Consider the following 6,749-nt stretch of genomic DNA (forward strand, 5'->3'; position numbering starts at 1 on the left):
TATAATTAAGTGTGAAAGAGGACAATAAAACCCACTAATTAACTTAAGGTTACCTCTTTTAACCCCCAAGTAATTAGACTTATTAATATTAACCCTCTAACTTTATAATTAAGGAAAGAATAGTCCAATGCGTCCCTTAAAACGTGTGAAGAAATCCGATTCTGCCTGGGACTTGCGCAACCTGTGACGGGCCGTCGTGCCTGTGACGGTCCGTCACGATGGTCGTCGCAACCTCCCAGAATCCAGGTGGACTGTGACGGCCCGTCACACCTGTGACGGTCCGTCCTGCACCTCCGTCCTGACGGTCAGAGACTCGTTTCCCGTACCAATTTCTCAAGAGTTGAAGTGTTTTGCAACGGGAGCTTACGACGGCTCGTCGTGGATGTGACGGCACGTCCTGCAGGTCCGTCACCGATTACAGAGAGTCGATTTTCAGTGCCCAATTTCAGAATTCTAAGTATGCTGAAACGAGACATCTGTGACGGGCCGTCGTGCCTATGACGGTCCGTCGTGATGTCCGTAATCTTAGCCAGTTTTTCCAGAAATAAATCTGCTGCTCAGAACGACTAAACAGGTCGTTACAATACATATACAATTACCTCTCTCCCACTCTCTGTCCTCTCTCGCTCGCCTCTCTCCTCCCTCTCCCAATCTTGCTCACCTCTCTCCTCCCTCTCCCAGTCTCGATTGCCTCTCTCATCCCTTTCCAATCTCTCTTGTCATATATACAAATACATATGTATAATATACATTATCTAATCAATATACATATACAATTCATTTTTCTCCAACTCTTTCCCCCCTCTCTCTCGCCTTTCTCTCACAGTCTCGCTCGCTTCTCTCATACATATAACATGTAACTATGAATAGTAATTATCAAATTATAGCTACGGAGACTAATTAGACTAATTTTAAATGGCTATATGTGAAAGTTCCCAAAATAAAATAGAAATGTATTTATGGGAAAACTCCTTTTGACCAGAATGATTAAATAACATATTTTACATTTTTTTATTTTTTAATATATATTTTAAATTTTAATATCTTTTAAATTAAAAATAGAAAAGATCTTATTTTAAAATAAAAAGAATATTATAGACTTTTTTAATTTATGGTATAATTCTAGCCAATTTTTTTTATCCATTTAGCATTATCCTATTTTTTATTTGATACTCCCTCCTTGATATTATTATATTATCCTTTAATTTTATTAAATTTAATGTTTTGATAAATCTGTTAACTGATACCCTCTGTCTCTAATTAGTTGTCCACTTTTGAATTGATACACCTATTAAGAAAATAATTATTGAAGTAGTGAGTTTATCATTTTACCTTTAATTATAAAGTAAATGATTAAAAACTTAAGATTTGCTAGAAGTCTACCTTTTTGAAAGTAATTAATTGAGTGTATAATAAATAATTTTTTTTGTTCTTTCTTGATTTGTCAAAATGGACAAATAATTAAAGCTACAGGGAATAAATATACTTAACAACAAGGATAAAATAAAACATAAAAAATAAATTATCTCATAATTTATTAAATTGAACAAATACTGTTAAATAACTATTTTTAATATAGTGAATAACTATTATTGAACGGAATAAAGGATGTTGATCTTCTAAAACATTTATTTGAAGTATTCTTGAAAATTGAACATTCTATTCATTTCAATTATGATATTTCGAGTAATTTCCCTAGATAGTCACCCATGTTTCGGAAATTACCTAGGAATATCACTTATGTTTATTTTAGGACTATAATATCACCAACTTTGCCTATTTCCCTCAGAATATACTTGACATAAAAAATACATTATTTCTCTCCTACTAGGGTGTCATGTCACATTTTTTAATTTATTATTAATATTTTTTTAATTCTTTTAAAGAATAGGAGGAACCCACATATCTTCTTGAAGAACCGGAGGAACTCATATCATAGTTCTTAATGTAATTTTTTTTATTGGATATAATATGTGGGTTTGTCTATTTTTTTTTAAAAAAATCTATCTATATATAATAAGAGAAGTAAAAAGTGTCACATGTCAGAACTACAACTATTCAAGAATCTTAATTTTTCAAAAGCATTTTAAATATGCTCTAAAAATACAATTAAAAAACAGGAATTTTAATATATCTATTTTAAATAGAAAATAAAAGTTCTTTTGTTAAAAAAAAAACTGTAACGACAAAAAATGGATGATTTTTAAATGTCTCTAATTTCAATTTTAAAGGAAAAAATGAAATTGAACTATTTTTTTAAAAAATAAAAACAGTAATGACTATTACAGGAAAAAAAATGAAAGATCTTTAAATGCTTCAAATTTCTAGTTTTAAGATTAAAAAATGAAAAGTGAAAATTGATTTATTTTATAAAAAAAACTGTAATGTCTATTTAAATTTATCACACTTTCAGTGATTTTAGGGAATGCTCCAACAAAATGGAATGTAGAAATATCTATCTAAATGGGAGAAGAAAAAGTGCAACATAAAAAAACTATAATTATTATTTAAAAAATTAATTAAAAAACTTATATCAAAAATAATAATTATCATTCAAAAATTAAAAAACTTATTTTAAAAAAATAGTTAAAACAGTCCATTACTAGGTAGTTGTAGAAATGGGTTACTTTATTTTTTATTCATTTTTAAAATTTATCTTTATATATCTAAAAAACAAAATATTTTCAAAAAACATAAATAGAAAACAATATTTTTTAAAAAAAACATACTGCAACCTAACGTTTAAATAGGTTTAAAGAATATTTTTTTAATAATAAAAAAAAAATAATGTGACATGACAGCTAATAGGAGAGAGATAATGTAATTTTTGTGTCAAGTAATGTTTGAGAAAAATAGATAAAATTGGGTGAATTATAATCCTAAAATAAACATAAGTGATATTTATAAGTAATTTTTCAAACATGAATGAATCTAGGGAAATTACTCTAATATTTCTAATGAAAGAATAATGTTTTGTAAAAGGTCAAAAAAGTACAATAAAGGCACTAGTAGGCATACACATAATTCAGAAAAAAAAAACTAAAACTAAATAGTCAGTCAAAAAGATAATATTGTTATGATTATTTTTCCATCAATTTACTTGTTTATTTTTTAAGTTAATATATATAACGAAAATAATAAATAATATAATAAATTTATTATTTTATCTCTATTAATTAATAATATTTTAAAATCAATTTACTCATTAAAAAATTATACCTCTTTCAAAAACATAACTTTCTGATAAATTAAGGGTATAAAAAATTATTGCTTTTTATGAATTTATCAAATATAATAAGTAAATAATCAAAATTAAACAAATAACAAAAGACAAAAGGGAGTATATTAATTGAATGCCTACTAAATGTAATCTTTCACTATTTTTTACAACTAGTAAATTTAGTCGTGCTACGTGCGGTGCATAAAAGTTTTAATTTTTTTAGAAATTTTCAAATCCAAATAGATTAGCTAATAAATTTTATCATTTAGATTTATAATTTCAACTCAATTGATGAATTGATTTTATCAAAAAATAAATATCCTTAAATTAGCAGTACGGTCAAATACCTATACTTTTTTTTATTGAATAGTACCTATTTTTTTTTATGTTAGTTATCATATATAACTAAGAATTTATGACTTTAATCCATTTGAATTAGTTCTCAAAATTAAATATGGTCACCTTTGATATTTTGTTAAAAATTTAAAGTGAGATTTTTAGTTTTTTAAATTTTTTTTAAAATATCAAAAGAATTAAAATAGTAACAAATTCAAAAACAGTCTTAGAAATATGAACAATTATTTGTAATACATAAGCTACCTATAAATTGAAGACTTAAAAAAGTAATCCCTCCGTCCGGAATCGTTTGTCATGTTGTGCTTTTCGAAAGTCAATTTGACTAATTTTCAAAGTTAAATTAGATCATATTAATTCGATATTTCAAATAAAAAATTAAATATTCTAAAACTATATGAAAAGTACTATAAATTGCAATTTTTTGCATATTAATATGATGAAAAAATACATCTTAAAATGTTAGTCAGAGTTTTTATAGTTTGACTCTAAAAATAGAAACCACGACAAATAATAACGGACGAGGGAGTACTTTAATATTTGTATATTAAAATATCAAGTTTTCTCTCTATGTGTTGATTCTTTAGAAGGAAACGGGTGATACATGACTTTTAGTTCGGTAAAATGATTTTTAGTGATATAGAATTAATATAAAAATAATATATTGTTGCTAAAATACATAATAAAATAAGTAATAAATGAAAAATAATAAATGAATGATAAAAGGTTCTATTTTAAGATTAAAAAAATATCTTATAATACCTAATAAAAACTTATAAATAGACTCTTGAATTTTTTCTAAATAAGGTAAATATAAAAATATTGTTCACAAATAATATAAATATTTATAAGTATTAACGATAAATAATATTTTCATATAATTTAAGTGTAGGAGAAAAAGTTAAGTAATTTTCATTATAATGGAGGATGAATGGTTAAGTACTAAGTATATTTGAAATGATTATCTGTATTAATTTTTTCCTTGATAAATTCTTTTCTATAATTCTACGTTTTTTATAATTTATTTCAACGTTATTTTTTTAGCCTCCCTTTTTTCTTATTTTATTTTTTTATTTTTTAGTCTTTGCTTATTTAATTCCATTAAGAAAAGATTAACAATTAACATCGTAATTAAGAGAGTCAAGTTTGCTCGTCTTTAGTATTTTTACTAATTTATAAATTTTAAAACAGTAACAATTAACATCGTATCTTAACATAATCAAGTTAGCTTGTCTTTAGCTTTTTATTAATTTATGCAAAATGTTTAAAATGAATTCTCTTAATTAATTTTTATTATATTTTTCATGAGTCAAATTTTATTGAAAATTTAAAAATAACTTCATAATAATTTTGATTATCTCCCGCTGCTAAGTGTATCTACAAATACATTTTAAAGTTTTCAAGAATTATTTTTAGTCTGACTATTATTAATGATCTGGCTCTTAAAAATTTATGCAAAAAAACAAATCAATTATTGTCTTTTATATCTTATTTTGTTCATTCTTATTAGAAGTAAAAATAATTACACAAAGTAGTATTTGTCGATAGGTTTTACATTACAAGATTAAAGTAGAGGACAATTAAGCTAAACATAAATATATTTGGTTAGAAATATTTTTTTGAAGTGCTTTTAAGATGTCAGAAATTTAAACTTTAAGTAATTGGGGTTATGAAGGTATAAAGCTGGAAGTTATAGGTATTACTAATAAGTATTAATTAAGTATAGAAGTTATGAAAGATGAAGAGGTGTGAGTTTATGATAAAAAATAAATGAAAATAAATATATAAAAATAAGAGAAAAAGTAATAAAAAGTTACATATTTGTTTAATAAACAAAAGTATGTTTAATCCTCCATCATTTTTATGATTTAATTTTACTATATGACATATTTTCTTTTTACCTCATTTTAGAAATTTCAAATTAATTAAAAGTCTCTAAGTATGCTTCTACTAGTAAATATTATTTTTAGTAATTACTATTATTTTTAACAGTATATACTTTTTCTCTTATTAAAAAACAAATTTAAAAAGGGATATAGAATTAAAAAGTTAATCAAAATGAACAGAAAAAAATAAAATTGTCAAAAAAAGTAATCCTGCGGATGTTTTAAAATAGAATTAAAAAATAGTTAATTTTTTGTTGATTAAATTCTCAAAATTGTGAAATAGCTTTTTGGCCTATAAATAATTTCTATATATAAATAATATAATAAATAATTCAATTAAAATTATGTATTTTTACCATATCATTGTTATGTGTTTGTGAGATACGAAATTGTAAGATCAGGAATCGTTTTATTTGATTGTTATCTATATAACATGTTTGCATTTAATATTTAGTATTTTATTTACTTTATATTGAGATGTGATATATTAGTTTTTTTATTACTTATATTTATTATATATTTGTATAACATTTTTATAGCTAGCGAGGAGGAAGATATTGTTAGACGAAATTAAAAATAAGATATATTGACGTTTTTTCAATTAACTAATTAAGCTGATAAGGAACCAATCAACTCTTATTGCATTGGAGGTTTAACCAGAGAACTATGAACAATCCTCACAATAATAACAACAAAAAGACATAAAATTATAGTTAATTAATCAAGAATTTTTTTTAAAATATTTAGTTATATATGATTTGAAGAGGAAAGAAGGATCATGTTCTCAACATAAGACAATTCAATTCTTCAAAATTTACAAAGTGAATAAAACAATCAATGTCTTTAGAAACTACAAGAATAAGAAAAAAAAATCTCAAAAAACTACAAAGAGAAGCAAAAGAGAAAATGAACAAATTATTTTTTCTATAAAAAAATCTTGATTTGTATGATCAACAATATAAACTAATAATATCAAATGTATAACAAAAGTGATAATAATAATTAGACATGTCAAATTATTTTCCTCACAAAATCAAACTATGCAAAATATCTAACATTTTTCATTATACATCCCTCTCCTGCAAAAATCAGATCAAAGAAGACAAAAAAAATTAACAAATCAAAGAAACAAAAAATGAAGAATAAGGAAAATAAAAATGAAATGATCATCATTCATGTCTCAAAGTAGGTTTTTATAGGTGCAATATTTAGGAGTTATAATTTTTTATATTAAATAATTTGAAGGTTATGAATATGAAAGGTTAGGAGTTTATATATATATATATATA

This window comes from Solanum pennellii, chromosome 9, assembly GCF_001406875.1.
Source record: "Solanum pennellii chromosome 9, SPENNV200".
Classification (NCBI taxonomy): domain Eukaryota; kingdom Viridiplantae; phylum Streptophyta; class Magnoliopsida; order Solanales; family Solanaceae; genus Solanum; species Solanum pennellii.